This window comes from Balaenoptera ricei, chromosome 3 (genome assembly GCF_028023285.1).
Source record: "Balaenoptera ricei isolate mBalRic1 chromosome 3, mBalRic1.hap2, whole genome shotgun sequence".
Classification (NCBI taxonomy): domain Eukaryota; kingdom Metazoa; phylum Chordata; class Mammalia; order Artiodactyla; family Balaenopteridae; genus Balaenoptera; species Balaenoptera ricei.
This window is the reverse complement of record NC_082641.1, coordinates 120,407,064-120,421,202: the sequence shown is the minus strand read 5'-3', so window position 1 is coordinate 120,421,202 and position 14,139 is coordinate 120,407,064. Positions and strand designations below refer to the sequence as shown.

The 14,139-nt window shown below is 43.1% G+C and overlaps 1 protein-coding gene across 6 annotated transcripts in view; it reads right to left on the bottom strand.

The window, feature by feature from the left end:
• Window positions 1–14,139, bottom strand: part of ARHGAP26 (Rho GTPase activating protein 26) — a 472,664-nt gene that overhangs the window by 210,397 nt on the left and 248,128 nt on the right. The window lies entirely within an intron of this gene.

Genomic DNA, 14,139 nt, shown 5'->3' with positions numbered 1-14,139 from the left:
ACACACTGGCTGCATCTGTCAGTCTAAAGTTGGCTGACGAGAGGATGGATTTGTGAAGTGTCATCTAGGACAAGCAGAAAGGCTTCTGACTGTCCAGGTGAGTCTGAGGAGCACCACGGCCAGCCATGTCCTTGGGGGATGGGGTGTCACCCAACAAAAGGGCCGGGAACCCAAAGAATAGTATCTCTGAGACAACTACCCGTTGCTTCTCCTTCCTCTCTTGCTAGACCCCAGCACACTCAAGCTGGGGTGTTGCCGCGCCGCAAGGGCCACAGCAACCAGCTGTGCCGTGCACGCAACTCATAAGGAAAAGCAGGGTGCAGGGGGTCAGCACTTGGAGAAATAGAATGAGGCCATCTCCCCTGACTGTGGCTCAGGAGACGAAAGTGGTGGTGACGGAAACCTGCCATGGAGGGGAAAGGAGAAAGAAGGGCCGAGAGGGGCTGGGGGCAGCGGGAAGGGAACACAGGCCAGGGAAGCAGTGAGCACCTGTCTTCTATCAGCCTGGCCTGGCAGGCGCGGAAAAAAACCTGGAGGGGAAGGTGCCCTCAGCTGACTGCCTCGTGGGCCAGCGCACAGGAGGCCAGGCTGCCATGCCCACTAATGCCGTCTATCCTTCCCAGGTTTAAGAGGGGAAATGTTCTATTTATAAGGCACCGACCAGTGGAGACCTGGCAGCCGCTGGATGGCTCTGATCCCATAGGGATCCTGGTTACCCATGGCTGCCTTCCCCGGCCTCTCAACTGTGGGTGTTCTCACAGCAAAAGGCTGAAGGCAACTGGAAGCAAAAGGCAAAAGAAAAGCCTCTTTCCTGCCCTTCGCTGCTTTCATGAGACTGCTGGACTTTTAGTGATGGCTGAAGGCTTTAGAACATTTTAAAAAGAGTGACCCATGTGATCCCATCAAGCCTTCCCATGCGAGCTTCAAGACTCAATCTCTTTTTCTGTTTTACAGATCAAGGGAAGCTGAGGCAGAGAGATGAAGGGAATGCAGAAACCACAGGCAGGGCAACGGGCAAGCAGAGCAAAGGTAATGATGCCCTTCCCATCTCCTCTCCCAGTGCTCAATCTTGTCCTCATGAAACAAGAAAAGCCTTGACCCAGCACCATCAGAGAGTCTGACCTGAATAACGGCCGAAAGAACGAGCATATGTAACAGAAACAACATATAAAGCAGCTTTGGTTGTGTTGTCAAAGGCCCATGGGAGAGTAGTGGGTCATGTTACAGTTCTGTACCTGGGAAGCTCGAGTCACTGAAACATGTGACTCTGGCTCTCCCAGCATCATGTGTGACATGTGAGGAGCAACAGATGGCTCTCAAGAGGAGGCCCACTAAGAAGGAACATGGGATGGCCCCTCAGTGGCAAAGAGCCAGGTGGGTTAGGTATTGGAGGCTGATGATGAAACTCCTTCCAGCCCCAAGGGGTTGGCCACACAATGACAGATGGCATGGCAGAGCAAAGATCTCATGCACATCAAGAATAGTGGGGGAAATGATGCTGGCAATCAGGCAGACTCTGGTTTGAACATCAGCTCCACTACTTCTCAACTCTGGTACCTTGACTTCTTTAAGCTTGTTTGCTCACTTGCAACTCACTTATGAAAAGCATTTCTGCAAAAGGTACCCATCCATGTACCACACTCACGCTCCCTGCCATAACCTCATGCTGTCTTGAATAGACTAATATTTAAAAACCTATTTTTGTATTACGCTAAGGGTTAACAAACTTATAGCCCATGGGCCAACTTCACCACTGCCTGTTTTGTAAATAAAGCCACCCCCTGCGTTTCCGTATTGTCTACGGCTGCATTCACACCACCATAGCAGAGTTAAACGGTACCGCAAATCTGAAAATCTGGCCCTTTCCTGAAAAAGCCAACCCCTGTGCTAAGCAGTAACATTTAGAAAACTGGGGCAGGGGGGGAGGGTATGTTTACTTGTGTTCCTCGCCCCCAGTACACATTAAATAAATATATAAATTTAAATGGCAACTGAAAATGTTTGTCCGGTCCTACCCAAAATGATCTTGGGTATCACCAGCAGTGCACATACCCCACTTTGAAAAATGCAGTCGTGAGGATTCAGTGAATTAACATAAGGCATCAAGCCCGAATCAGCACGGGTGTTGGCTGCTGCCCTTCGTTCTCCTCCCCTGCTCCCCTCTGAAGCGGTTTAGCCAATCCAGTGTGCTCTTTCCTCCTCATATGGGAGAGGCATGACCAGATAACAATAAGGACAACAACAACGGTAATTAGGCACTTATTCACTAATATGCCAGATAATGTGCTGAGCTGTTATCCTCACAGCAAGGCTATGAGGCAGGGGTTGTGATTTATCCCCATTTACAGACGATGAAACAGAAGCTTAGAGAGGCCCAGCACTGACCTGCAGTTCCATGGCCACAGGGCCTGCACGATAATCTGCACCATTCAAACACTACTCTTCACGGAAACAAAAGCTCTCCCAGTCCACCCAGCAGGACCTTCCCACAGGAAATAACCTGAAATATGTACAAAGACTGATGCACAAGGATGCTCAGCCTGATGTCATTCGTAAAAGAAAAACTCTGGAAAGGACATTCAAGACCACTGACAGGAAATGGTTCAACAAATTAGGATGTAAAATTATGACAGAGCATTCAACAACCATTACAAACAATATTTATAAATGGCTTTCATCAACTGGGAAAATGCTTGAGAATTTTTAAAAGCAGAATGCCAACAGCATATTCAGTATAATGCCAGTTAAGTCAAAATACATATTGATATTGGCAAAATAAATATAAGACATCATGAAAAAAAAAAGGCAAGGAAGAAAAGAAGTATCTCTGGGGATGATATTATAGATGAGTTTTACTGAATTTTTGAAAATCCTTGCAATTTCCTTAATATTCCACAATGAGTTCATAATATTTTTATAATAAGCAAAAATACAACTTTGTCAACCCCCTTAGGAATGAGGTTCAGAGATTCAATGTCTGCACCCTACAGATAACTAGATCCTTATTCCAACTTTGCAAACTTTCTCCTATCACTGCTCTTCCCCTCATTGCCACTGTGAATGACAAGTTGGTAAACTGCAGTGGGTTCTTGAGCATTATGCAAATACAAAGGATTTCTGTCAAAGTACTAGGTTAAAAACAAACTGGAAGGGACAAGACTTTTAGATAGCCTCATCCACCAGAGGGCAGACAGCAGAAGCAAGAAGGACTACAATCCTGCAGTCTGTGGAACAAAAAACACATTCACAGAAAGACAGACAAGATGAAAAGGCAGAGGGCTATCTACCAGATGAAGGAACAAGATAAAACCCAGGAAAAACAACTAAATGAAGTGGAGATAGGCAACTTTCCAGAAAAAGAATTCAGAATAATGATAGTGAAGATGATCCAGGACCTCGGAAAAAGAATGGAGGCAAAGATCAAGAAGATGCAAGAAATGTTTAACAAAGACCTAGAAGAATTAAAGAACAAACAAACAGAGATGACCAATACAATAACTGAAATGAAAACTACACTAGAAGGAAGCAATAGCAGAATAACTGAGGCAGAAGAACGGATAAGTGACCTGGAAGACAGAATGGTGGAATTCACTGCCGTGGAACAGAATAAAGAAAAAAGAATGAAAAGAAATGAAGACAGCCTAAGAGACCTCTGGGACAACATTAAACACAACAACATTCGCATTATAGGGGCCCCAGAAGGAGAAGAGACAGAGAAAGGACCCGAGAAAATATGTGAAGAGACTACAGTCGAAAGATAGACCTGTATGCAGAAAACTATAAGACACTGATGAAAGAAATTAAAGATGTAACCAACAGATGGAGAGATATACCATGTTCTTGGATTGGAAGAATCAATATTGTGAAAATGACTATACTACCCAAAGCAATCTACAGATTCAATGCAATCCCTATCAAATTACCAATGGCATTTTTTACAGAACTAGAAGAAAAAATCTTAAAATGTGTATGGGAACACAAAAGACCCCGAATAGCCAAAGCAGTCTTGAGGGAAAAAATCAGAGCTGGAGGAATCAGACTCCCTGACTTCAGACTATACTACAAAGCTACAGTAATCAAGACAATATGGTACTGGCACAAAAGCAGAAATACAGATCAACGGAACAGAATTGAAAGCCCAGAGATAAACCCATGCACCTATGGTCAACTAATCTATGCCAAAGGAGGCAAGGATATACAATGGAGAAAAGACAGTCTCTTCAATAAGTGGTGCTGGGAAAACTGGACAGCTACATGTAAAAGAATGAAATTAGAACACTCCCTAACACCATACACAAAAATAAACTCAAAATGGATTAGAGACCTAAATGTAAGAGTGGACACTCTAAAACTCTTAGAGGAAAACATAGGAAGAACAATCTTTGACATAAATCACAACAAGATCTTTTTTGATCCACCTGCTAGAATAATGGAAATAAAAACAAAAATAAACAAAGGGGACCTAATGAATCTTAAAACCTTTTGCAAAGCAAAGGAAACTACAAACAAGATGAAAAGACAACCCTCAGAATGGGAGAAAATATTTGCAAATGAATCAACGGACAAAGGATTAATCTCCAAAATACATACACAGCCCATGCAGCTCAATATTAAAAAAGCAAACAACCCAATCAAAAAATGGGCAGGAGACTTAAATAGACGTTTCTCCAAAGAAGACATACAGATGGCCAAGAAGCACATGAAAAGCTGCTCAACATCACTAATTATTGAAGAAATGCAAATCAAAACTACAATGAGGTATCACCTCACACCAGTTAGAATGGGATCATCAGAAAATCTACAAACAACAAGTGCTGGAGAGGGTGTGGAGAAAAGGGAACCCTCTTGCATTGTTGGTGGGAATGTAAATTGATACAGCCACTATGGAGAACAGTATGGAGGTTCCTTAAAAAACTAAAAATAGAGTAACCATATGACCCAGCAATTCCACTACTGGGCATATACCCAGAGAAAACCATAATTCAAAAAGACGCATGCACCCCAATGTTCACTGCAGCACTATTTACAATAGCCAGGTCATGGAAGCCACCTAAATGCCCACTGACAGATGAATGGATAAAGAAGATGTGGTACATATATACAATGGAATATTACTCAGCCATAAAAAGGAACGAAATTGGGTCATTTGTAGAGACATGGATGGATCTAGAGACTGTCATACAGAGTGAAGTAAGTCAGAAAGAGAAAAACAAATATCGTATATTAACGCATATATGTGGAACCTAGAAAAATGGTACAGATGAACTGGTTTGCAGGGCAGAAATTGAGACACAGACGTAGACAACAAACGTATGGACACCAAGGGGAGAAAGTGGCGGGGGGTGGTGGTGGTGTGATGAATTGGGAGATTGGGATTGACACGTATACACTGATGTGTATAAGATGGATGACTAATAAGAACCTGCTGGGGGCTTGCCTGGTGGCGCAGTGGTTGGGAGTCTGCCTGCCAGTGCAGGGGACACGGGTTCGGGCCCTGGTCTGGGAAGATTCCACATGCTGCGGAGCAACCAGGCCCATGAGCCACAATTACTGAGCCTTCGCGTCTGAAGCCTGTGCCCCGCAACAAGAGAGGCCGCGATAGTGAGAGGCCCGCGCACCGCGATGAAGAGTGGCCCCCACTTGCCACAACTAGAGAAAGCCCTCGCACAGAAACGAAGACCCAACACAGAAATAAATAAATAAATAAATAAATAAAATTTAAAAAAAGAAAGAACCTGCTGTATAAAAAATAAATAAAATAAAATTCAAAAATTAAAAAAAAATACAAAATAATCTCAGCTATTTAAAAATGCATAGTAGAGATTATATTAAGAAAATATACTGGGCTTCCCTGGTGGCGCAGTGGTTAAGAATCCACCTGCCAATGCAGGGGACAAGGGTTCGAGCCCTGGTCCAGGAAGATCCCACATGCTGCAGAGCAACTAAGCTTGTGTGCCACAACTACTGAGCCTGCACTCTAGAGCCTGTGAGCCACGACTACTGAAGCCTGTGCACCTAGAGCCTGTGCTCCGCAACAAGAGAAGCCACTGCAATGAGAAGCCCGCGCATCCCAACAAAGAGTGGCCCCCGCTCATCGCAGCTAGAGAGAGCCCAAGCGCAGCAATGAAGACCCAATGCAGCTAAAAATAAAATAAATAAAATAAATATGTACAAAATGGATAACTAATAAGAACCTGCTGTATAAAAAATAAAATAAAAAACAAACTGGAAGGAATGAAGGGATTAAGACTGGGAAGCAAAGAGGAAGAATTATATTTCCTTCTTCTGGAGAGAAGGGAGGGCACTTTTTAAGTCTTTCTAGCCTAGATGGAGGCCCATTCCAATTGGCTGTGGGCACCTGTCTGCACATGAGTGCATCTGCAGAGTGCACGGGTACTACACACCCACACATGTGTGATGGGCCATAGGTCTATCATCTCCCAGGGGTCTTAACTTCATCAGCAGACCATATACTCCTTAAAGGTAGAGGCAACTGTACTGCTGGTTGGTGTCCTTACCCCTCAGTACTCATGTCACCCTGGGCCATGGCTCTTAAGAATTCCAAGAGGTATTAGTTGAACGAAGCCTGGACTCCTACAGTTAAGTCTAGTGAGAGGTTCAGGTAGATGCAAAGAACATGTTCAACAAGAGTGGGAAGCAGAGAAAATGGCTGCAATATTCTTCTCAAAAGCCAGCTGGGGCCAACAATGTGTGACAAGGCACACCTAGGGCAACTCGGGCATATTCCTTTTAAATGACCCGACTGACCCATGGAATTCGAGTTAATACTCACAGTAAGGGAAGTGGCACTAGAAGCCAAGATTAGGAGACATCCCTCTCTGTCTCAGTCTGTCAGTCTCCAAACAGCTGGCAGAGCAGCGGGAGAGCAGCATTTCTGTAAACAAGCTAATCTTTTCAGAGCTAAGTAGGCAGTGACATTTATTATTTAAAACTTCAAACTTGGTAAAGATGAACTCACACTAGAAAAGCCTGCCTTTCCCTTGCTCTCATGCACCGACTGTGTACCCTCTCTGAGAAGTTCTCGGCTTCCCAACTGTCTCTCAGGTGGGACTACAGGACAACAGCAGCGGCGCTGAGAATAGGTCCCTTCCTAGCTCCCCCTTCTGCTTCTGACCTGGGCTCATTTCAAAGGAGAATGAACCAATTCTCATAGAGCCTTTGGGGAGTAAATCTCACAACTGCAGCCAACGTAAAGCAAGAAACAGGACATGTAGACTCAGGAGATACACATTAAGGTAGCAAAGGGTAAATGGGAAGAGGAGGGGTCCCTGCCCAGGGCAGAGTCCTGTTCTTTGTAATAATAAAGGGGAAAATCAATGACAGACATTTGCCGTTTAGAATGATTGACACTGGTGTGATCACCTTCTCAGTAAAGAAGCTTAGGAAGCAACAAACCAGACTTCCTTCTTCTGTATCTATTCTTACTCCCATCTTTTCCCTTCCCTCCACTACTGGGTAAGAACTTGACCAACTAGAGAAAACTCAGTGTCACTGACGTATATTCCTGACATTCCAGGAACAAACTCAGGGAAGGTTCCTGATGGCAGCCGGATCCACGGTTGAGCGGCTCATATAACTGCCAAAAATAGCACATTGGTTTTTGAATTTAGTATGTAGGGATTAACTCAACCAAGAAAACAGAAGACTTCTAGGCAGAAAAGTAAAGGTCTTAATAAATGGAAAGACATTCAAAGCTCTTGGAGGAGGTGACTTAGTATTATAAAAGTGTCAATTTTCCCAGCTGTACATAAACCAATGAAGTTAGAACATTTCTAAATAGACATTTCTCCAAACAAGACATACAGATAGGGACTTCTCTGGTGGCGCAGCAGTTAAGAATCTGCCTGCCAATCCAGGGGACACAGGTTTAATCCCTGGTCCGGGATGATCCCACATGCCACGGAGCAACTAAGCCCGTGTGCCACAACTACTGAGCCTGTGCTCTAGAGCCCGCGAGCCGCAACTACTGAAGCCCGTGCGCCTAGAGCCCGTGCTCCGCAACAAGAGAAGCCACCGCAATGAGAAGCCTGCGCACCACAACGAAGAGTAGCCCCCGTGTGCAGCAACGAAGGCCGAATGCAGCCAAAAATAAAAAATAAAAATAAATAAATAATAAAAAATTTTAAAAAGATATACAGACAGCCAACAGGCATATGAAAAGATGCTCCACATCATTAATTATTAGAGAAAATACAAATCAAAACTACAATGACGTTATCACCTCACACCAGTCAGAATGACCATCATCGAAAAGTCTACAAAAATAAATGCTGGAGAGAGTGTGGAGAAAAGGGAACCCTCCTACGCTGCTGGTGGGAATGTAAATTGGTGCAGCCACTATGGAGAACAATATGGAGCCTCCTTAAAAAACTAAAAATAGAGTTACCGTATGATCCAGGAATCTCACTCCTGGGCATATATCTGGAAAAGACAAAAACTCTGATTTGAAAAGATACATGCACCCCAATGTTCACAGCAGCACTATTTACAATAGCCAAGACATGGAAACAACCTGAATGTCAATTGACAGATGAATGGATAAAGAAGGAGTATATATACACAATGGAATATTACTCAGCCATAAAAATTATTGCCATTTGCAGCAACATGAAAGGACCTAGAGACTATCATACTCATACTAAGTGAAATAAATCAGACAGAGAAAGACAAATATTATATCACTTATATGTAGAATCTAAAAAATAATACAAATGAACTTATTTACAAAACAGAAACAGACTCACAGACACAGAAAACAAAATTATGGTCACCAAAGGGGAAAGGTGGGGGAGGGATAAATTAGGAGTATGTGATTAACAGATACTTCTATATATAAAATAGATAAGCAACAAGGATTTACTATATAGCACAGGGAACTATATCCAGTATCTAGTAATACCCTATAATGGAAAAGAACCTGGAAAAGAATATATATGTGGGCTTCCCTGGCGGCGCAGTGGTTGAGAATCTGCCTGCCAATGCAGGGGACACGGGTTCGAGCCCTGGTCTGGGAAGATCCCACATGCCGCGGAGCAACTAGGCCCGTGAGCCACAATTACTGAGCCTGCGCGTCTGGAGCCTGTGCTCCACAATGAGAGGCCGCGATAATGAGAGGCCCGCGCACCGCGATGAAGAGTGGCCCCCACTTGCCGCAACTAGAGAAAGCCCTCGCACAGAAACCAAGACCCAACACAGCCATAAATAAATAAATTAATTAAAAAAGTTGTTATCACAAGAAAAAATGTGTAATTATAAAAAAAAGAAAAAAAAAAGAATATATACGTATAACTGAATCAATTTGCTGTACACCTGAAACGAACACAATACTGTAAATCAACTATACTTCAATAAAATTTTTTTTATTTTAAAAAATATTTGTTACTTGTAAAGCATACTGTGAGAAACAACATTCAATGATTAAACCATTACTAATATTTTTTAAAGTGTCATTTTTCCACAAATTAACCTGTACACTTCAATGCAATCCAAAATGAAAATTTTAAATTTTTGAGGAACTTATCAAACTTAAGCTAGAATTTATATAGAAGGATAAAGGTCCACAGTCAGCTATGTCAACCCTTAAAAAGGAGAGTAAAGAGAGGAGACTTAAGCTGGAGAGGTATTAGCACAAGAACAGACAGACCAAGGAAATAAAGAGCTCAGAGACAGAGTTCAGCTGTGCAAACTTAATACACAATAAAGCTGGTATCACAAGTCAAAGAGGGTGAGAATGGATAGCTTGGTAGATGTTGTTGGGAAAACTGGCTTTTCATGTGGATAAAAACTAAACTGAATCTTCATGAAACACCATATACAATGGTAGATATCAGTTGGATTAGAAACCGAAGTGTGAAAGACAAAATCATGAAGCCAATAAAAGAAAATGTAGGTGCATATCTTTGTGACATGGGTCAGAAAGGCCTTTTTCAAAACACAACTTGAAAATTGTAAACCAGAAGGCAAAAAGTTTTTTGAATATATAAAAAGTAAGACTTTATACTCAAGGAAAGATATCACACATAGTATTAATTGTCAGATGGCAAAATGGGAAGATATATTTAAAATATCTACAATTGGGCTTCCCTGGTGGCGCAGTGGTTGAGAGTCTGCCTGCCAATGCAGGGGACATGGGTTCGAGCCCTGGTCCGGGAAGATCCCACATGCCGCAGAGCAACTAAGCCCGTGCACCACAACTACTGAGCCTGCGCTCCAGAGCTCGTGAGCCACAACTACTGAGCCCACATGCCACAACTACTGAAGCCTGCGAACCTAGAGCCTGTGCTCCACAACAAGAGAAGCCACTGCAGTGAGAAGCCCGCGCACCACAACGAAGAGTCGCCCTCACTTGCCGCAACTAGAGAAAGCCCACGTGCAGCAACGAAGACCCAACACAGCCAAAAATAAATAAATTTTTAAAAAAATCTACAATTAGCAAGGAACTAATATCTAGAATACAGAAGGAACTTTACAAATCAGCAGTAAAAAAAAAAAAAAAGGTAACTACAATAGAAAAATGGGCAAAGGACACAAATAGCCAAAAAGCAGAAGAGGATACCCAGTAAACAGGCATATGAAGAGATACTCAAACACGTTAATTATTAGAGAAATACAAATTAAGACAACAATGAGCTACCATTTTATATCTATTAGACTGGCAAAAAATTAGAAAGCTGAATATAATGAGAAGAGTTGGCAGGAATGGGGAAATACTCTTGTCGGGCTGGGAGGACTGGGGAAAGGCCAGTCTAGGTCACAAGGTGAGAGCCTTCCCTCAAACTAAGTACACACACACCCTCTGGCTAACCAGCAACTCTCCTTGAGGGTAAACCCCAAAGAGATTCTCACACAGGTGGACATGTACAAAGACGCTCCTTGTGGTATTGTTAGTGGTGATGAGGACTGGGAGGCACGCGGAGTGGAGTGCATCTCTGCACAGCGTTACACACCGTGGAGTGTGCAGCAGACGGAAGCCACAGTCTGGAGGTAGACAGGGGAATATGGACGGCTCCTAACACAATGCTGAGGGGGCACAGCAGGAAACAGAACAAGACAAACATTTATGTAACTTAAAAACACAGGAAGATAAAAGATACTCATTGTCCAAGAATACACTTTAAAGGTACACATTAGAACGGTGAAGGGGAGGACAGGAATAGGAGGTGGGAAAAGAACTAAAAGGGAGTGAGTGAATGAATAAATGAATGAATGAAGGGCGAAAGGGAGGGGCCTGTGATGATCATGTGCCACAAACCGGGGATTATGATTAAATCACTCACTATACCTGAGATCCAGAGAAGAAAGAGGAGGGGAAAAAGGCTCTGCAAAGAAATGTGTATGCATTTATCTGCTGCCATCCTCTCCTGGCAACTGGGCCATTTGGAAAATACCAGCAGCTGCCAGACATTATTTACGGCCCTGTCTTATACCCCACAGGCACTGTACGGCCTGAGAGAAACTTCAAGAGAAAAGCAACAAATTCAGAAGTGTCCCCAAAGGAATTCCCTTTTGCTACCTGTCTCTTGAAAACATTCTGGTTCTGTGATAAAATGCTGGCATTCAAATTCCCACCAAAATATTTTCTAGAAAGGAAAATGCTAGACATTTTGAAATGGCTATTAAAGGCGAAAAGTGCAATGCCCCGCTCTTAAATTCCTATCAGATTGACTTCTTACCTTTAAAAAAGTTTTGACTGTCATATAAACAGAGTTGCAGAACAATCAGACCCTGGGCAATAGCGCCACCTGTGGCGATGAGCGCAGTGAAACTGCAAATCACTGCCATGAGGAATACGAAAGAGACAAGCGCTCTGGAGGGGAGGGGAAGACAACCTAAGGCTTGTGTGATGTGAACAGGGGTTCCTAATGCCAAAGGACGGGAGGAAGCACCAACCCAGAACAGTCCTCTGGTTTTGCCAGCTTGGAAATCAGTGAACAGAACATCTTTTAGAATAGTAATACCCAGGACTTCCCTGGTGGCGCAGTGGTTGAGAGTCTGCCTGCCAATGCAGGGGACACGGGTTCGAGCCCTGGTCCGGGAAGATCCCACATGCCGCGGAGCAACTAAGCCCGTGCGCCACAACTACTGAGCCTGTGCTCTAGAGCCCGCAAGACACAACTACTGAGCCAGCATGCCACAACTACTGAAGCCCGTGTGCCTAGAGCCCGTGCTCCGCAACAGAGAAGCCACCGCAATGAGAAGCCCGTGCACCGCAATGAAGAGTAGCCCCAGCTTGCCGAAACTAAAGAAAGCCTACGCACAGCAACAAAGACCCAACACAGCCAAAAATAAATAAATTTATTTAAAAAAAAGAATAGCAATACCCTAGAAAACCTGTTTCTATCAAAAGTACTCCTGGAAAAGTGGCCAATATGTTTAGCACATCTTTTTCTTTCCCACTTCCTAAATGAAAGGGTAATAAGCCATTGAAGAATCATCAGAGACTCGAGGCAGCCAACTCTCTGCACCCCGTGGATAATGGGACGCCGAAAGCAAAATGTTGCAAGTGTCTGTGTTTCCCAAGATAGAACTTTCTGTATTGTTCTTTTCCTAGGGAGGTAGAATATTCTTGTGGTTAACAGCAAAGACGTTAGAATCAGACAGAACTCAGATTAAATCACATCTCTTGAGTTCACCAACCTCAATTTCCTAATCTACAAAGTAGGTCAAAAGCACCTACCTCAGTCAGTGCTGTGAGCATTAAATGAGCTAATATGGATAAAACACGCTGAAACACAGTAAGCAGTCGATAAACGCTACCTATTAATCGCCATTATTGTAAAATACATACTCTTTGTCGACAATGCAAAGTACACAGAATATTTAAAGTAGAAGGTCAGTGTCTCGCAATAATCTGCCATCTATCCTGAGTAAGAGTTTAATGATAAATGTATTTCCAGACTTTTTTCCTATCAATGTATCTAGATGAGTCAACTATTTTATTTTAATAAATGCATGGTTCCACAACCTGAATTTTAAAAAACTCAATGAACAGTATACTGTGGATACCATTTCTGCAAATATACCAAGATCTCTCTTGTTCTTTTTGAAGGCTACATAGTACTTTATGATATTTTTAATGGACTTCCTATTGAACGTTTAGATTGTCTCCAATTCTTCACTATTATTACCGATGCTCCAGTGAACTTTTTTACAGAAACATCTTTGCACTCCAGCCTATTCTTTAGGACAAATCGCTGGGTCAAAGGATATTTACTTTTTAAAGGCTTCCGATACATATGCCCCAAAGGCCTTACAAAACAGTACAACCAGCTGCCACGCCCACCAGCAGAGTCATGGTCGTCTTTCAAATCTAGTGGCACTTATCTCAAGGGGAGAGAAGTAGGTTCGTAAGGTCAAAAGTTACAGGCAAACTTCTGGTGTGGGGTGAAGTGGGGGGCTCTCCATTCATATGCATCTCGTCCCCCACAGTTCCTGGGTCCTTCATGATAGAAGTGTCTCCCAGGTTAGGGCATGGTGTGGGCATCTGTTATTTCAGCCTGCTTGGCATCTATCCTCTCTTGTCCCGGTGGCTTCCCCGATCTCCCTTTGGTAAACCACCCTGCTCCCATTTTATGAATACTGTTGAAACCATCAGTCAAGGTGTGTTGTCTTCCCCTGGGTGGACCACAGCTAGACCACCTTGATGCTATCTTTCCTGGGAATCTGGACCTTCAGAAGAGTGAGGCAAGGACTAAAAAACAGTTTAAGGGCTTTACCATCCTGCAAATATCATCCAGAAGACCCTTTCTCATTGGTCCCTGGGTCTCCAGAACTGGTCTGTTTTTAAGCCTTGGTTCTTCAGGTCTTCCTACCTTACTGTGAGTTACACTGAAGGCTTCTGTATTCTTTCATTATTATTATTATTATTATTATTATTTTTGTACTGTTATTTTAGGCCAAGTTAACCAGAGTTGATTTCAGATATTCTAAAACAATCCCACCTGACACGGGGCGGGGGGGCGGGGGGGGGGGGGGGAGAATGACTTTTTTCCTTGAATATTTACTTGAAAAAAATTTCCCCTTGTTCAATTCCTGAAGGAAAAAAAAGAAACATTTTTTCCTCTCCTAAAGGCCTCTTAACCTACCAATAGCAACCATTCCAAATTACTTAATATTTTA